This window comes from Nomascus leucogenys, chromosome X (assembly GCF_006542625.1).
Source record: "Nomascus leucogenys isolate Asia chromosome X, Asia_NLE_v1, whole genome shotgun sequence".
NCBI classification, from domain to species: Eukaryota; Metazoa; Chordata; class Mammalia; order Primates; family Hylobatidae; genus Nomascus; species Nomascus leucogenys.
In genome coordinates, this window is record NC_044406.1 from 98,507,345 (window position 1) to 98,526,726 (window position 19,382).

General features: G+C 40.8%; 1 protein-coding gene across 1 annotated transcript in view; it reads right to left on the reverse strand.

Moving 5' to 3' along the window:
• The window catches only part of TRPC5 (transient receptor potential cation channel subfamily C member 5), a 312,205-nt gene extending 303,222 nt beyond the window's left edge, over positions 1 to 8,983 (reverse strand). Inside the window, exon 1 of the mRNA XM_003262212.2 lies at positions 8,085 to 8,983. The gene's annotated coding sequence lies outside the window, so the exon portion shown is untranslated. The remainder of the gene's footprint in view (positions 1 to 8,084) is intronic.
• Between the last annotated feature and the right edge of the window lie 10,399 nt (positions 8,984 to 19,382).

Consider the following 19,382-nt stretch of genomic DNA (forward strand, 5'->3'; position numbering starts at 1 on the left):
ATTTTCTTATGGCATCATTTCTCTGTTACCTAGCAAGGAGGTAAAACTTGCAGTCATCTCTGACTACCTTCATCACACATCACACAGCCATTCAACATTATTGTTTCTTTACAGTGCATTTTATACCCCATCCTTTCCAAGTGCACCACTACAGTAACACCAGCAATAACAACACTATAACAGTTAACGTGCACACGTTTACTCTGGCCAGGTACTGGGCTAAGTGCTTTGTACATGTAACTCATTTCAACTTCACAGTATTCTTTTAAGGCAGGTATTTTTAGTTTTTTCTTTTCATAGAAGAGAAAACTAAGGCTCAGAGTGGCACAGTTAAAATCACACCGAGACGAATTTGGACCTAGATTCTGTACCTAACCACAGTGCTACTCTTCATGCCTAAATTTCCTTTTTTTTTTTTTTTGAAGGTCATATCAGTTATTTTTATTTGAGTAGCAAAGTCCTCTTTATCATCTTTATTTTTTATTTTATTTTATATATATATATATTTTATGGGACATGGATGAAGCTGGAAACCATCATTCTCAGCAAACTATCGCAAGGACAAAAAGCCTAAATTTCTATAATTGCTTCCTAACTGGTATGCCTGCCATTGCTTGCTCCTCCACCAATCCGGAATTCCTACACACCATCTCCAGAATAATCATTCCCAAGCATTGTTATCATTATTTCTTTTTTTAAATCTCAAAATCCTTTCATATCTTCCTTTCATCCACTAAATTAAATCCAGCACAGCCTGAACAGCTAAAGGCCTCTACAGACTGAACTTCCCCACTCTATCTCTTGGAAGAACCTGCCTCTGTTTCCATGAATGGCTTAAAGCATAATGCCCTACTTGGTCACACCAGGATTTCACTTCATGTTTGCTCCCATCATCCCACTCACTTCTGACCATGTGGAAAGTTCCTGGAGGGAAAAGGAAGGGCATGCCTGTTTGCATTCCCAACAGTGCCTTCCACCCAGTGCACACTGAGCGAATATTCTTCAAGTGATTGATAGTAGGGGCTCAATTACCACTTTGAGGATTGAGCTGTTTAATTACTCCTTAACACTCTCTTGTTTCTATCCTTCCAACTAGCCCTCTCATTTTCCTCTTCCTTGGTATAACTGCCCCGTAACAAATGTGAAAATCCTCTCTTTCGCAACATCAAACATCCTGCGACAATCTTTATCTACCCATCACTACTTCATCAGCCTTTTCCTAGATGTATAAACAAATATACATTTTATATTCCTGTCAATTTTTCTTCATTGTTTGGTCTTTATCATTAGACTAAAAGCTACTAAAAACATTTCTGGAGATGACCACTATGTAAAGATGACAACAATCAAAAGGATAAAGTTTTCTGGTGGTTCTTGAGGTTAAATATTTTATGTGAGTTGTAAACTTTCAGGCCATGTTCAGCATAATGTAGGCCAATAGGGAAAATTCAAGATTTGGAGGAAGAGTGACCTGTGTTCCAACCCTGCCTCCACCACTCACAAGCTGCGCAATGTTAAACATACCAGTTAACTTGTCTGATCCTGTTTCCTCACCTGTTAAATGGGAATAATAATAATACCTCTCACGGAGAAACTGTAGTGAATGTCATTTAAAACCACATATTTGTAGCACTTAACACATAGAAGATTATGGTAGACAAGATATGGCCAACCCCTAAATAGGTCAATACCCTTATCCCCAGAACCTGTGAATATGATATGTTACATGGTGAAAAAGATTTTTCAGATATAATTGAAGTTGCTAATTAGCAGACCTTAAAATAGGAGATAATCCTGGATTATGTCGGTGGGCCCAATGTAAGCACAAAACAAAGCAGAAGAGGAAGGCAGAACGGTCAACCAGAGAGAGATGCAAAGGGAGAAGAGACAGGAGTTGGCCAGCTGAGTTCCCCCTCATCAAAGTGTAAGGGGATACTTAACAGGCCCTTGCTGGCTTTGAAGTCAGAGGAATGGGGCCATGCACTAAGGAGTGCGGGTTGTCTCTAGAAGTTAGGAATGAGCTTCAGCTGATAGCCAACAAAGAAATTAGGACTTCAGTTTTGTAACCTCAAGGAAGTGAATTAGGCCAACAATCTGAGTAAGTGAGGAAGTAGATTCTCTGCTAGAGCCTCCAGAAGGGAAGGCAGCCCCGCTGAAACCTTGATTTTAGCCCAGTGATCTCTGTGTCAGACTTCAGAACTACAGAACTATAACAATAATACATTTGTGTTGTTTTAAATTGATAGGGTTGTGAGAGTTTGTTATGGCAGCAATAGAAAACTAATATAAAGATAGTTACTAATTGATAACACTTGCTATTGTTTATTTAGGGTGATCACAGAAATCTTAGCAATTATATATATTGTCTATTATAAGATGATTGATACCTTACTAATCTGATACTATTGAAAATCAGGGGAAGCTAGAGGTCCGGAACATACCAAAGGACTGGGACCCAGAGGTGGTAGTGTCTGTCTCTGTGTCTTTACAATCAGGTTGCCCAGATTGCACATGCCAGTCGATAAGTCTTTATAGAATCAAGTGCCTAGCGATTTCTTGGACTTTATGAGTACTACGTGTATCATATTTTACTGGTGAGAAAATTGAGCAGGTAGGTAGCACCATGGGCTGGGAAGAGGTAGGAGTTGCTCATTTTTTTTCACCTACAAAATAGTAATAGCTATAGTATATACCTAAGTCATTAAACTGTGCAACATGAGCAAGTCACAAAGTAGAGGTTATTATTCGTGCATTTTAAAGATTTTATCAGGCGGAAACCTAGTTCTGCTCCTAGAATGTCATTTTGGCCTTGAATTATTTTATAGTTTGTCCATCAAATGATGCGTCCGTGTGTGTGTGTGTGTATGTGTGTGTGTATCCATGTGTTTTCATGCTGCATATATATGCAAACATGCAGAAAATGCCTCACTTTTGACTTTCTAACTCGGTAATATTTTGAGATATGCTTCATAGAGCAGGGCCATTTCTGACTTCAGTCTTCTTCCATGGAGTCATTTCACTAGGGACACCTGTAATTCCTTCTGAAAAAATATTTGTTTCTAGTGGCCTCCATTATATTTAAATATATTTTACTGTTGTATATCTTAGCATTCTATCTGTAGAAAACCCAGTAAGATTCATGTCAATTAGAAATAATGCTAGGCGCCCCAAGATATCACATCTAGTGGTTGGTTTTCTACCAAACTAAAATTATTAGCCAAATCATATGAATTCTGTCTTCTATTTATTGATTGTTCACCATATCCCAGTGCATTATACTGTCGTATTTAATTTTTCATGACAGCCCAGTGCCAGTTGGTACTATTATTAATCCCATTTTATAGATGGGGACTGCGAGGCTTAGAGGCAAAGTGCATGTTTACACAGCTAGTAATTCGTGAGCAGGGCCAGGATTTGAACTCCGGTCTGTGTGAGTTCCCACACCCAAGTCGTCCTGGTAAATAAACAAATCCTATGATCTCACTCCCCTTACATGAACTCTCTTGCCCACACTTAAGGGTTTTACAGTGAATAATAAGATAAGTGGACCTGGAAAAAGTTTATATTTTGTTTTTTAATTGATAAGCCACATGAATTGTCCCTACATGCTCAGTAGGTAATTGTTTATTTTCAAATATCTTTCAGATGCTTTTTGGATAAGCTCTAGCCCGGTGCTTCACAAATTTTAGTATAAAAATGAATCACTGGGGATCTTCATAAAATGCAGATTCTTATTCAGTAGGTCTGGGGAAGGATTTGAGATTCTACATTTATAGATAGCGCCCAGGGGATGGTGGCAATCCTGGTGTGGGGACTATACTTGGAGTAGCAAGGCTCTAGCTCACTACATCCTAGCCTTTTCCCTATCCTTGGGATATTCTCACTCAAATGTGGAGGTTTTTCAGATCACCCTTCTGGGCTGTAGTAAACATGTTTGCATTGGTCTATTTTCTCAGATCCTAAAATAAATTAGGGTGGGATTAATGAAAATTAGGCAATAAGGCTAAAGAATGGGGGAAGGTTAAGAATATCCCTCTGCAAACATTTCCTTCTTCTTGTACTCTGCTCTAAAAAGCACCTGCCTTATCTTTTCTATTTTCTTTGTTTTAATTTTTTGGAAAGTGTGTGACTGTATGTGCATGTTTGTGTGCGTGTGCCTGTGTGTGTATTTGCACATGCATTTGGGGGGCTGATTCTGAGACTGAGTGTACAAAACCAGAGCCATAGTCACTGGATTCTGCTAGCTTCCATTCCCCAAAACTACCATGGTGCAGCACAGACTGGGATTTCTAGATGCCTTGCTGTTGGTGGTGTGAGCCAGATCAGACACATAAATGTGAGCAGCTAAATTTTTGTCATGTTTAATTCTGCCTTCCATCTGAATATGCTAGCTGTAGGCACATATAATGTTTTCTTAGCTAGCAAGATAGGATTGTATGTGTGAGTGTGTGTGTGTTAGGGGGAGGTGGTGGTTAAGAAGGTAAGTCACAAAGATATGACAGTAGCATGTAATATAAACATGTACACATACATATGGAATGGAAGTAGAGGGTTGTGATCTTGGTAAACTTGGCTTTAGTTACCTCTCGGTTTCTTGGGAAGATCTCCAGAGAGCTTCAGAAAATGTATTTAGTATCAGCAAATGGTCCTGGGTTGTGGTTTTGTCACTTTTGTTAGCTAGTAGTCTGTTTTAGGCAAGTCATTTCTACCCTCTGGACTTCAATTTCTCTATAGGTGAAATGAGAGGATTGACCCCGCCAAGATCCCCACTTGTTTCTTATCATTTTTTCTTTCCTTTTGCTAAGGCAAAAACCTGGGGCAATTGCATTGGCCACCACCATCCAAGGGCCAACTCCACAATTGGTGACAGAGAACCAAACCTAAGAAACTTGCAAAGTTACCTTCACCCAGCAAATTGCAATTTTTGCTTAGCCCCTATCAGCTTTTATAATTTCTTTAAATCGTCTGTTCTCACTCAGTTGAGCATGATGTACATGTTTGTTTATAAGACCACAGTTGAGTCATTCAGGAATCATTCCTTGCTGGCAGTATGGCTCTGCTGGTCTCGCTGGACAAAGTTTGAGGGGCCCATCAACAGAAGAAAAGCTTCGTGAGTTTTAGAAAGGATGACACTATGGATATATCAGCTACTAGGCTCTGGACATGATGGCTGGCCTTAGCTTATCCCTCATCTGTGGGATGAGGAATAACTTCTGCCTAGAATGAGGCTTTATTTCTGTCTATAGGCTGCAAACTTTGTCATACCTTTCCCTGAAAACCTGGAAAATGACTGGGCCAGATTAGGCCGGTGGCACCTTGTGGCACAGAGTGCTTTGGGGAGAGAGAGTCTGTGCCTTATATTCTTCATCAGTTAGCAGGAGGCATCTGAACAGCTTAGTATACTAAGGTGAAAACAGGAACCTTTAGCAGAAGTAAAGCAGGCAGAAATGCTTCAATCTACCACCTTTAGTGATGGAGCCATGGCAAAAGATAAATTAGAATATTTGAAAACAGGCTATAGGAAAGCATCATGACACATTTGAAATATCCATTCAATAATTAAGCACCTGAATGGCTTGCAGATTGGAATTTAATATTGTAAGGAGAGAAATGAGACGGCAACACTGAAAATATACTCCAAGGTTCCCAATTCCCTGGTACTATGGAATTCTATCATTGTTTACACAGTGTTTGCAAGTCAAATACAGGCAATTTTAAGATGCTTCACATATGAGTTGATTTCTGGATTAATTCCGTTCCCAGTCAAAGCAAGCACCTGGATAGTTTTCTTTCTGTTTGTTTCAAAACATCTTCGGTTCTCTCATATTCCTCTCATCTTCCTCCCTTCTGCATCTCTAATTTCCTGGCCTAGGCTTCTCTAAGTACTGTGGTTCTGCGTGCCATTCCGGTTTTAGTTGTTAGCTATAGAAAGAACAGAATCTTAGGATTATAGCTCTTATGGCTGGGAAGGATGGCAGATATCTGGTTCAGGTCTCCATGTTGAGATGTACACTGAAGCCAGGTGAATTAGTATCAGTGAAGCTGGGGGCTACATTGGTTCTGAATCCCTGAACCTGCTCACATGCTTATCCCCTGGGTAACCATCAGGACTTACCTCAACAGCCAGATACTCACATCACCAAGAACAGAGCAAAACCTACACTGTAGGCTTCATTCGTGCTGATATTTTGAGTTTTTCCCCAATTATAGTGCTGCCAGTTCTTTCCTACCTGTCTGCAACCCGGTCTTTAGTATATCTATTTGAAAGTGTAATTTGAACCTAAGAAAATACTTACTATGGCTGCTTTAAAAAGTAACAGAATGGGCACCTTTTCAGATCCTACTTGAGTAATCCTCATTCTGCTCTCTCTCAGCAGTGAACATTAGAACAAACTGCCTGATGCAACATAAACAGTTTCACTTAATGCAGAATCCGTTTCTCTTATTTGCTGAGTTGGAAGGAGGCAATTTATTGCATTTTGGTAACGTAGAAATAAATAGAAAGTTTAACAGACGAACCTGGGTGCTTTGGAAGCACAAATTCACCTCCTGCTCCCCTCTGTTACAAAAGCAGAGCCAGGATTGTATGGGGTTGATTGAGGTCCTTGAAAAACTGCACACACACACACACACACACACAGATTCTCTCTCTCTCTCTCTCCCTATGTATATGGTGAAAGTTTATGAAAACAGCATCTTCCAGGGACCAAAATGTGGATTTTAGGTGACATTCAATTCTTCCTTTGACCTCACAGAGAGAGCTTCAGAGACTCCTTGACCCTGTGGGTTTCTTTTATCCCAGACTGTATATTTGCTTTGAAACGAACTTCGTACCATGTAAATGTATTAACATGCCTTTTGATTTAAAATAAGCAGATTTTAAAGACATGATGAAAGGTACCATGTGACATCATTTATATCTCAGTTTTTAAAGAGTTTGTGGGAAAGGAGACATAATATAAATCATCAATAAAACATCAAAAAACGTAGGAGACCAACAATAGACAATTATGAATGCTGATATATAAATCTGTCATTCTTGTTAAACGCCATGAAGATAAATATATGGCAATAGAAAAGTGGGTCTGGGTGTGCCATGTCAATGTAGTAATCATTTCACATTTGAAGCCAAGGGTTAACATACACAGTCTCTAAAAAGAGCATTATCAATTAGTCTATGTCTCTCCTACTCTTACAATAAACTCGGGTAAAGTTCAGAGATTGTATCTTTCAGGCTGGTTTCCCCGCTTCAGGCTTTTCCTGAGGGAGTAATAACCTTGCTAAACACTTAACCATCACCAGGTACATGACTGTGATCCAAAGAGCCCAAGTTGTAATAGGGAAAAAGCCCTTCTAGTCTCATTCTAAGAGACCATGGAGAAAGATCAGCATCTGTGAATTCAGCTCAGTACCTGCATATGTGGGACATGATCATGACCATTTGTCCGAGTCGATGTGTGTCTAGGGAGGGAGGGAGGTGTCCACTTTGAGGCAGAGATCTGTCTGATGCCCCTCCATTTGCATTTCTTGGTTCCTTTAAGGAAGACAGGCAAACAAATCTGGCCATTTCTTAAGTTTGAAGGATACAAGACAAAGAAGGTAAATGGGGACCCTGGTTCCTGAACCTTCATGATCTGGCTCCTGGCTCTCTATTTCTGAAGGTGGTTTTTGACGAAGGGCAGGTATTCTTGGTCCGAGGGCCACACTAATCGATTTTAAGGAGGCCTGGGAGCAGGTTCCCCAGGGATCTTAAAATCTACCCAAGAATGGAGCAAATCATTGTCCAGGGATAGGACAAAGCTGTGGTTCAGGAAAATATTCCCAGTGAAAGGATGTTTTTGGTCATCGCAGGCAGCACCTTGTCCTATCACCCCTGGAGCTTCTCCCCATTGCATTTCCTCTTCCAAAACAATCTGTTGCTGGCCTCCCTCTGCTCCCTACCACCCTGAGCCCACAGCCAGCCAGTCAATGCTTCTCAGCCTACAGCAGCCCAGCATCTTCATTCAACCTGCACTTCCCTGCCCCTTGCCCCTCAGCAGCACTCAGGCAGCGTAATGGACCGCACCGGCCGCCTGTAGACTTACCCTGAGCCAAGAGGTTTCTTCGGATCAGATCTGTGTCGTCTGGGTGTCCATGGGCCAGGATGCGTGGTGCGGCGCCTTGCCGGACTCCTCTTTTGCGGCGCGCAAACAGCAGCCGACTGGGACAGCCCGGGGCCTCTAGGCTGATGGGTGGGTGGGCGGATGAGCACAGGGAAAGGGGCGGGGTGTAAAGACGAGCGCAAGTACTGGCTCCTACCTTGGCTTCCCCTTTGGATGCTCAGTTACTCCCAAACTTGCCTGTAACAGATCGGCCCTCCTCACCTTTCACCTTCGCCAGTGCCCCGAAACTCTTTGCTCTACCAATGTCCCTACCCTGTTCTCCAAGCTCTCCAACCCAACCTGAGCCCCTTCAAGCGCACCCACTCCCTTCACGCAGCCAGCCACACACAATAAGAGCTAGGGAAGAAACTGACACGGGGAAACTGACAGGGGTAGCTGACACTGTAGTGTGAAGGAGAGGGAGAAGGAGGGAGGAAGGAAGGGATGGAGAGGGAGGGGAGAGAGAGAGAGAAAAAGAGAGAGAGCCGCATTCACACTCTTACACGCACACTCAAGCTCCAGCTGTTAGGTAGCGGCTGGCGGGAGCGCTGGCTACCCCTCCAAAACCCTTTTCTACACTAGAGGTTTCTGTCCCCTTCTGCTGCCGTTTCTGGAATATGCTATACAGGGAAGGGGAGAGAAAAGCAAAGAGGGGTGGGGAGGGGAAAATCAAGGAGGCACGCTCCCTTTATCCTCCCCACCCCTGTCTCCAAAAATGTCCAACCCTGAGCTCTTCCTTTTCCCTTCTTTCTGCGCCCGGCTTCCCTCTGCTCCTGTTCTTTATTCCTCCCTTTGGGGTGGCTGCGAGCTGCGGACAGCCCGTCGTGGTTGTGATGTGGGGTGTGTGTGTGTGTGTGTGTGTGTGTGTGTGTGTGAGAGAGAGAGAGAGAGAGAGAGAGGGAGAGAGATTGAGACAACCGCGGTAGGCAAAAGCACTCCTCACCTCCCCCAGCCCCCGGGCCGAAGCCTCTCTCAATCTCCCGGCGGCGGGGCGGGGCGGGGGAGGCGGGGAGGGGGGAGGGAAAGAGGGAGGACGGGGCAGGCGGCAGGGGCAGCAGCTCCTGCCTTCTCTGCAGTTCCGCGGCCAGGGGTGGAAGGAAGCCGCAGCCGCAGTCCCAAGTCAACCCCCGCTGCCCCGTCCCACCGTCTCATCTCTCCCCCCTCGGTACGGAATTTTCTGTCTCGTTCGTTTGCTTCCCCAGACCTCCCCCTCCCCTGGGTGGTGGCAAAGACGGGAGGGGAGGTGGGAGGCTAAGCGCGGGTGCCGGTAGAGGGGACAGGAGTCCCTCGGAGCATATGGCTTAGCAGAGTCTCTGCCCCTTGGCCTGAATATCCCCTGCTTTGGGCAGTGACCTTTGCCCACCCCCCTCAGCCTGGGCTCTGGGCCGGTGGTGGCCAGGCTGCTCCGGCGACCATGGGTCATTCAGGAGGAAGGGGAGTTGAACCTGGGGGAGTAAGGGCGGCGGGGCGGCTGGTAGGAGAGGGAGACAGCGGAGCGCTGAGTCGCCAGGGACTGACCTGGGGTCCTATGGGGCGGGCTTGGATCCCTGATAGATCTAGATTAATCTAGTTGGAGCTACCTAATTCTCCATCCGTGCCCCTCTCACCCATAGGGTCGGTCTCCCAAGATCCAGCCTAGATTGATGCAGGGAGGGAAAGTGATATTGTAAGATGGGGGCGGGGGACTAAGTTGCTTAGTGGTATCTGTGGTGGAGGGAGAGGGGCAGTGTCACCGGACACTTGGGCGACTCTTTGATCTTTACGCCTCCCTTTCACATGAAGCACCTCTCCACTTCTTTCACCTTATAGCCTGGCGCCCAGAATGTCCACCCTCTTGAGCCCAACTGGAAGGGGCCAAATAGCCCCACCCCCACCACAAGCCTGAGACTTCTACCTGCAACCTGCGGGCGCATAGGTCCACTAGCTGGCAGCATCTCATGGCCCGGCCGCACAGCCCCACATCTCGGCTTTGTCTTTTATCTCCCTTCCTAGCTCTCTCAGGAAACGGGCATGTGAGTCTCTGCCTTTCTGGACGCGGGGCTGGTACCTGAAAACCTTTCCCTACCCATTCTCAGAACAATCCCTAGCTCTGAGAAAACTCCACTGTACTTCCTGCTGCTCTTTAACCCCCTCTGCACGCCCTGGGAGCCTAAGTGTAAGCTCCCGAAAATGCCAGAATCATCTCCCTTGCTTAAATGGCCGAGTGTTTTCATTGCGGAGCCTGTGAAGCTGGTATTAGTTATGTTTAGTGGAAGCCCTAAGCACTCTCCTCCTAGCCTACCTTGGAAAAGTCGCTCGGTGCACCAAGCAAGACAAATTTTCCCCTTGTCCTTAGTCCTTCTAGTCCCGAGGCAGTCCAATATTCTGGAGAGTATTTAGCTTTTTTATGGGAGCAAGGTATTGGAGAAAAGAAAATTATTACCCTGGGGGATGAAGAGTTTGTGTCTGGGGGGAAGGGTGTTGGGGAGGAAGAAGTGAGGGTGGAGCTTCCACCTCCTAACAACTTAAATACTTCAGGAAATGTTTCTAAAGATTGGCCAAGAGGGTCGCTGAAAAAAAAATCATTTGTTTCTTTGCCTTTCATTCAAAGGCAGTTTTACTGCGAACCAGCAAACTAATATACAGTCTCCCAAACAAGGGAGGTCTATGTTGTGATTGAGCCGTCTTTGGCATGAGGGTGAGTAGAATATGTGACTGTGGATAAAACTCTGGGGGCATTTCCCTTTTTTTAGCCAAACGGCAGTCCAGCTGAGACTTCCACTCCAAGCCCAGATGAAACCAGAAGCAGTGCTCAAGGAGAGCAAAAGCCTTATTCTTGTGAGCTGTTTCCTTCAAAGGCCCTATATACAATGCACTTGTCTTTAACATATGAGGATTGTGTGTGCTTCTGAAATTTGGAGCTTTCCCAGTGGACTGTGGATAAGGTTAAAATTTCTTTCTCTGCTCCTGCCCTATCCTGTTTCTGCCCTATCCTTCTAACCTCTTCAGATCAAGGATATATAAAGAAAAATCCTTTCAAAAGTTAAAAGCACCATGCAAATGCCAGGCATTACTATACAAATTCCAAAACAAACTTAGCGGAGTATCTCCTAGTTCAATTAGAAAGCTGACTTAGGCAGGGACCCAAGCTTTGTCTAGGTTGCTTGTCAGCCTTGGGGCTGGGTGGCTCATCTTCTCTGTCAATAGGGAAATATTCTGGTTTTCCGCTTGGTGGCTGAGAGTGTATGTCTCCCAGGGTAGTTTGCACCTAGAGGCTACATCCGCAAAAGTGGCTCAAAGCCAAAAATGGAAGCAACTATCTGAATAATTTAAGCCCAGAACTACTTAGCTTCTAGACTAGGTTTACTTACATGGCCTGGCCTATTCAAATACCATGACAGGTATGACTGTGAAAATGTAATTGAGACATACTCTTTTCTCCTCTCTTCTTACAGCCTTGACCATAGTGGTAAATGGTATATGTAGACCAGAGTTTAATGTAGTATCGTAGGTGAAGAGAAACTGTTATGAGGAACCCAGAGAGTGGGGTTTTCCCAGTCATTAAGCAGGGTTTCTCAACCTTGATGCTATTGATATTTTAGGCCAGATGATTCCTTTTGGTGGGGGGCTGTCCTGTGCGTTGTAGAATGTTTAGCAGCATCCTTGGCCTCTATCTATTAGATTCCAGTAGCAACCCACACCCCATTTGTGACAACCAAAAATGTGTCCAGGCATGGCCAAATGTCCACTGGGGAGCAAGATTATCCCCTCACCATGTCGAATGAGTGCCATTTAAGGTAATGTCACATTTCAAAGACCATATTTTAACTTTAATTCTACCCACATGGCATGTCCAGACTTTGCGTTGAACAAAGTCTCAGAAAATAATGAATATTTTGTGAGGAAACAACATAAAAAGGAACAAATTAGTTAAGTTTTGACAAATGGTGGAATTCATTGTTATCAACAATGCCATCTTCTGGTTACCATCAAATTCTTGTCAAGCACACACTATGAGTAGGGTATTGATTATTGCAAAGATCTATAAGACATAATCCCAGCCTTCAGTATGCTAAGAAACTATTGACCTTTCTTTCCCCAAAGGGAAAGGGTTACTGATTTTCATAGATAACCAATTTCTGGATTGAATCCAACCTGGCTTTTTCCCTCTTCTATTTCCTATTTGTCCCCAAACAGTGACTTATTCTTTGAGGTTCTGCCTTGTAGAGATTGCATTTTGTTTTGCTAATTAGCATAGTCCTACTACAATTTTTTGTGACTTCTCAGCATGCGGCATTTGTGTCATAACACTGTATCCAGCATAAAAATGACTACAACATCACAAATTGGCAATTTGAAGGCAGGTTTTTGTTTTCAATGAAAGTTTCTAACTACTTGCATGCTAGAGAAATACTCCACAATGGCAAAAGCAAAAGAAATGGAATGTAAAAAGAGGTGATTCTTAAAATACTGTGGAGTGTTGAAAAAATATCTCAGTGTGATTACGGGTTTTAACACTCAGCACTAGCTCTACCTCAGGAAGTCAAACAACACTAATGCAAGCTGTAGGATCTTATCAGGAATTCAGCAAAGGAAAATGCAGGAGAAAGCGTGGAATATCTGCTCAAATCAGCTGAGTAAGCTCCTGCCTTAGAAAATAAGTTTCCGGTGAGCCAGGCAGGACTGCATCAGTGTTACTTGCTTTGGATAATTCTTAGCCCAATACCACGTATATACATAGCAACATGTCACTCATAAAGACTAATGCAGGAACCAACAATTAGCACATTCAAACTTTACACATTCATAAATTATGATGCTATTGCCAAGTCTAATTATTTATTTAAATAAAAGTTTTGCCTGAATTGGGACGATGAATGACTGTAATTGAAAAATATGTTTCATTTTTCAAGAGAACATTTGAACTGTTATATCAGAATGGGATCCCTGTAATCAAGGGATAAAGCCTTACATTAATTAATGATTAATCTTAATAAAAGATGTGTAAACAGAGCTTCACTTCATGGATTAGCTAAGGACTTTTCTGTCCTCACCATTAATAGCAATGCAAATGGGGCCAGCTCTGAGCAAATTTGTAAAGTGTAATTAAAGAATCACAGGACATTGCAGAATATTGGACCATTGAGAAGCACCTTGCCTGAGGTTAGAGGATAGTGACAGAGAAGTCTCCAATTGTGACTTGCTGGTCTGTGACTGACTGTGGGACCTCAGGAAGAGTAGGTTTAGTCTTTACTTTGCCTGCCCCCTCCCCAGCTTATTAAAAACTATCCCTCATGGAATGATATAATCTGTCCTAATCACTATACTATGTTCCCTCTCCCAGGAGTAGATTGGTCTTCAGCATTTTTTTTCCAATTATGGGGAAAAGGGCTCTATCTCTTTAATGAAAAGAGTTCAAGCATGAGGGAACACGTATGTCCTTGGCATGAGGACTTCCTGAAGCTCCTAAAAATCACCCCAACTGCAGATCATGTTTCGTAAAATCTATGGAGGCTGGGAGTAGGGCCATGAAAGTTTGTTTTTCCCACCTTTTCAAGAATGGGCAATTTTTGATATCAGGGAGGGCTTGGTGCAAAAATGAAATTTTAATTTCAGCATTTCTCTCTGGAAAGTTTGTCATTGTGAAGGAGTAGTTGGTGAGCCGTGCTTTATTCTTGATCAAAGACATAAGTCCTTATGGACAGAATAATGAGAGGCAAGCTGTGGGAGATTCCTAGAGAGTAGGTGGTGGTAAAGGGTGTAGGCTTTGGAGTCAGACCTGGGTTTGAATTCCAGATTCATGTTTATTAGCTATGGAAATTAGGTTACATGGATCTTGGTTTGCTTATCTGTAAGCTGGGGACGATGACTCACAGTGTTTTTTAGTGGAGCTCACTAGCTGCTAATTTCCTTTCTTCTCCCTTTCTGCCTTTTTGTATTGAAGTGACTCATAACATAAAATTAATCATCTTAAACTATACAATTTAGTGACACTCGGTATATTCACAATGTTGTGCAACCTTCACCTCTATCTAGTTCCAAAACATTTTCTTTTTTTTTTTTTGTCTTTTTTTTTTTCCTTTTTGTGGAGAACAGAGCCTTGCTATATTGCCTAGGCAGGTCTCAAACTCCTGGGCTCAAGCTATCCTCCCACCTCTGCCTCCCTAAGAACTGGGATTATAGGCGTGAGACACCACGCCTGGCTCTAAACATTTTCATCATACCAAAAGAAGATGCTGTATCCCTGAATCAATCACTCCCCCATTTCCACCCCCCTCCAGCTGTTGACAACTAATTTGCTTTGTGTTTCTATGGATTCAGCTATTCTGGATATCTCATAAAAAAATGGAGTCATACAATGTCTGACCTTTTGGGTCTGGCTTCTTTTTTACTTAATATAATGTTTCAAAGGTCCATCTGTGTTATAGCATATAATCAGTACTTAATTTCTTTTTACAACCTACTGATGTTCCATTGTATAGATATAATATAGTTCACTTAATTCATTCATTAGATGTTGGACATTTCACTTGTTTCCACCTTTTTTATTATGAATAATGCTGCTACAAACATTAGTGTACAAGTATTCGTTTTAATACATGTTCGCAAATCTTTTGGAGACATACCTAAGAGATGAATTGCTGGATTATGTGGTAATTCTATATTTAACTGTTTGAGGAACCACCAAATTGTTTTCCACAGTGGTTGTACCATTTTACATTTCTATCAATAATGTACAAGGGTTCCAGTTTCTCCACATCCTCACCAACGCTGGTTATTTTCCATTTTGTTGATTACAGCCATCCTAGCATGTGTGAAGTGGTATCTCATTGCGGATTTGGTTTGCATTTCCTTAGTGACAAGTGATGCTGAACATCTTTTCACATGCTTATGCACCCATTGTATATCTTCTTTGGAGAAACTTCTGTTCAAGTCCTTTGCCCACTTTTGAAACTGGGTTGTCTGTCCTTTTGTTGTTGAGTTACAGATGTTCTTTTTTTTTTTTTTTTTTTTTTTTTTTTGAGACGGAGTCTCGCTTTAAATGTTCCATAAACTCGTCCTGTATCCAATATATCTAAATATTGCAAATATTTTATCTCATTCTCTAGGTTGTCTTTTTATTTTTGTGATAGTGTCCTCTGATGTACAAAAGTATTAAAGCTTATTGAAGCCCAATTTATCTGTTTTTCTATTGTTACTTATGCTTTCAGTGTCATATTTAAGAAACCATAGCACAACCCAAGGTCATAAAGATTTACTCTTGTGTTTTCTCCTAAGTTTTATGCTTTTAGCTCTTCTTATGTTTAGGTCTTTAAACCACTTCAAGTTAATTTTTGTTTATGGTGTGAGATGGGGTCTAACTTCATTCTTTGGCATGTGTATATCTAGTTGTCCCAGTATCACTTGTTGAAGAGACCATTCTTTCCTGATTGAATGATATTGGCACCTTGTAAAAAATCAATTGGCCATAGACATACGGGCTTATTTTTGAACCTTCAATTCTATTCTATTGGTCTATAGATCCACCTTTATGCCATACCACACCGTTTTTATTACTATTATCTTTGAATTAAGTTTTGAAAATAGGAAGTGTGAGTCCTCCAACATTGGTCTTCTTTTTCAAGACTGTTAAGATTGTTTTGGCTGTTCAGGGTTCCTTAAATCCAAATGCAGATCAGCATTTCCATTTCTTCAAAAAAATCCTTCAGGCTTTCAACAGTGAGTACATTGAATCTGTTGATAGTCTTGGGAAATATTTCCATCTCAACAATGTTGTATTCTAATCCATGACACAATGATGTCTTTCCAATTATTTAGTTCTTCCTTAATTACTTTCAGCAGTGTTTTGTAGATTTCAGTGTGGAAGTCTTGTACCTTCTTGGTTAAATTTATTCCCAAATATCTTATTCTTTTTGATACTATTGATTACTAAATTGTTTTCTGAAATTCATTTTTTGATTTTCCATTACTAGTTTACAGAAACAAATGACTTTTGCATGTTGATTGTGTACTCTGCAACTTTGCCAAATTTTTTCATTAGTTCTAATGGTTGTTTTATGGATTCTTTAGGATTTCTTATATATAAGATCATATATATATAAGTTCTTATATATAAGATCTTATTCTTATATATATATAAGATCTTATATATATAAGGTCATATATATAAGATTCTTATATATATCATATATAATTCTTATATATATATATCTTATATATAAGATCTATATCTTATATATAAGATCTGTGAATAGAGGTAGTTTTACTTCTTCCTAATTTAGATGTCATTTATTATTTCTTATCTAACTGCTCTTGATAGAACTTCCAGTACCATGTTAAATAGAATTAAAAATGTGGATAACCTTGTCTTGTTCCTGATCTTAGGGGAAAAGATTTAAATTTTTCACCACTGACTATGATGTTAACTGTGGGTTTTTAATAAACATCCTTTATCAGGTTGAAGGAGTTGCTTTCGGTTCATACTTTGTTGAGTGGTTTAATCAAGAAAGGGTGTTGAGTTTTGTCAAATCTTTTTTTTCCTCATTAATTGAGATGTTCATATGGTTTTTTCCTTCAGTCTATTAATTTGTGTATCACATTTATATTAATAGATTTAAAAAAATGTTTAATCAACCATACATTCCTGGGATTAATCCCACTTAGTCATGGTGTATAATCTTTTTAATGTGCAAATAGATTTGCTTTACTAGCATTTTGTTGGGGATTTTTGTATCCGTATAAATAAGTAATATTGGTCTGTAGTTTTGTTTCTTGTGCTATCTTGGTCTGGCTTTGGTATCAGAGTAATGGTGGCTTTATAGGAGGAGTTAGGAAGTATCCTCTCCTATTAAAATTTTTTTAGAAGATTTAGACAAGAATTGCTGTTAATTATTCTTTAAATATCTGATAGAATTCACCAATGAAGTTATTTGGTCCTGGGCTTCTTAAGGGGGCAAGGGGTGGACTGATCAGTGATTCAATCACCTTACTTGTTATAGATATTTTCAGAATTTCTATTTCTTCTTGTGTCAATTTGAATAGTATGTGTGTTTTTAGTAATTTTTCCATTTCATCAAGGTTATCTAATATCTTGGTGTATAATTGTTCATTGTTTTCTCTTATGATTATTTTTATTTCTTTAATATTGGCAGTAATGTCCCCACTTTCATTTCTGATTTTATAATTTGATTCTTTCCTTCTTTTTCTGTCAGTCTAGGTAAACGTTCTTAATATTGTTAATCTTTTCAAAGAATTAACTTTTACTTTTGTGAATATTCTGTAATGTTTTTCTAATATCTGTTTTATTTATCTGTTGTCTCATAATTACTACTTTCTACCTACAGCTAGCTGCGGGTTTTTTTTTCTTTGTGTGTTTTTTTTTCTTTTTTATTTAATTTTATTATTATTATACTTTAAGTTTTAGGGTACATGTGCACAATGTGCAGGTTTGTTACATATGTATACATGTGCCATGTTGATGTGCTGCACACATTAACTCGTCATTTAGCATTAGGTATATCTACTAATGCTATCCCTCCCCCCACCCCCCACCCCACAACAGTCCCCGGAGTGTGATGTTCCCCTTCCTGTGTCCATGTGTTCTCATTGTTCAATTCCCACCTATGAGTGAGAACATGTGGTGTTTGGTTTTTTGTCCTTGGGATAGTTGACTGAGAATGATGTTTTCCAGTTTCATCCATGTCCCTACAAAGGACATGAACTCGTCATTCATTTTTTATGGCTGCATAGTATTCCATGGTGTATATGTGCCACATTTTCTTAATCCAGTCTATCGTTGTTGGACATTTGGGTTGGTTCTAAGTCTTTGCTATTGTGAATAGTGCCGCAATAAACATAAGTGTGCATGTGTCTTTATAGCAGCATGATGTATAGTCCTTTGGGTATATACCCAGTAATAGGATAGCTGGGTCAAATGGTATTTCTAGTTCTAGATCCCTGAGGAATTACCACACTGACTTCCATAATGGTTGAATTAGTTTACAGTCCCACCAACAGTGTAAAAGTGTTCCTATTTCTCCACATCCTCTTCAGCACCTGTTGTTTCCTGACTTTTTAATGATGGCCATTTTAACTGGTGTGAGGTGGTATCTCATTGTGGTTTTGATTTGCATTTCTCTGATGGCCATTGATGATGAGCATTATTTCATGTGTTTTTTGGCTGCATAAATGTCTTCTTTTGAGAAGTGTCTGTTCATGTCCTTCACCCACTTTTTGATGGGGTTGTTTGTTTTTATCTTGTAAATTTGTTTGAGTTCATTGTAGATTCTGGATATTAGCCCTTTGTCAGATGCGTAGATTGCAAAAATTTTCTCCCATTTTGTAGGTTGCCTGTTCACTCTGATGGTAGTTTCTTTTGCTGTGCAGAAGCTCTTTAGTTTAATGAGATCCCATTTGTCAATTTTGGCTTTTGTTGCCATGGCTTTTGGTGTTTTAGACATGAAGTCCTTGCCCATGCCTATGTCCTGAATGGTAATGCCTATGTTTTCTTCTAGGGTTTTTTATGGTTTTAGGTCTAACATGTAAGTCTTTAATCCATCTTGAATTAATTTTTGTATAAGGTGTAAGGAAGGGATCCAGTTTCAGCTTTCTACATATGGCTAGCCAGTTTTCCCAGCACCATTTATTAAATAGGGAATCCTTTCCCCATTGCTTGTTTTTGTCAGGTTTGTCAAAGATCAGATAGTTGTAGATATGCGGCGTTATTTCTGAGGGTTCTGTTCTGTTACATTGATCTATATCTCGGTTTTGGTACCAGGACCATGCTGTTTTGATTACTGTAACCTTGTAGTATAGTTTGAAGTTAGGTAGCATGATGCCTCCAGGTTTGTTCTTTTGGCATAGGATTGACTTGGCGATGCGGGCTCTTTTTTGGTTCCATATGAACTTTAAAGTAGTTTTTTCCAATTCTGTGAAGAAAGTCATTGGTAGCTTGATGGGGATGGCATTGAATCTATAAATTACCTTGGGCAGTATGGCCATTTTCACGATATTGATTCTTCCAACCCATGAGCATGGAATGTTCTTCCATTTGTTTGTATCCTCTTTAATTTCATTGAGCAGTGGTTTGTAGTTCTCCTTGAAGAGATCCTTCACATCCCTTGTAAGTTGGATTCCTAGGTATTTTATTCTCTTTGAAGCAATTGTGAATGAGAGTTCACTCATGATTTGGCTCTCTGTTTGTCTGTTATCGGTGTATAAGAATGCTTGTGATTTTTGTACATTGATTTTGTATCCTGAGAG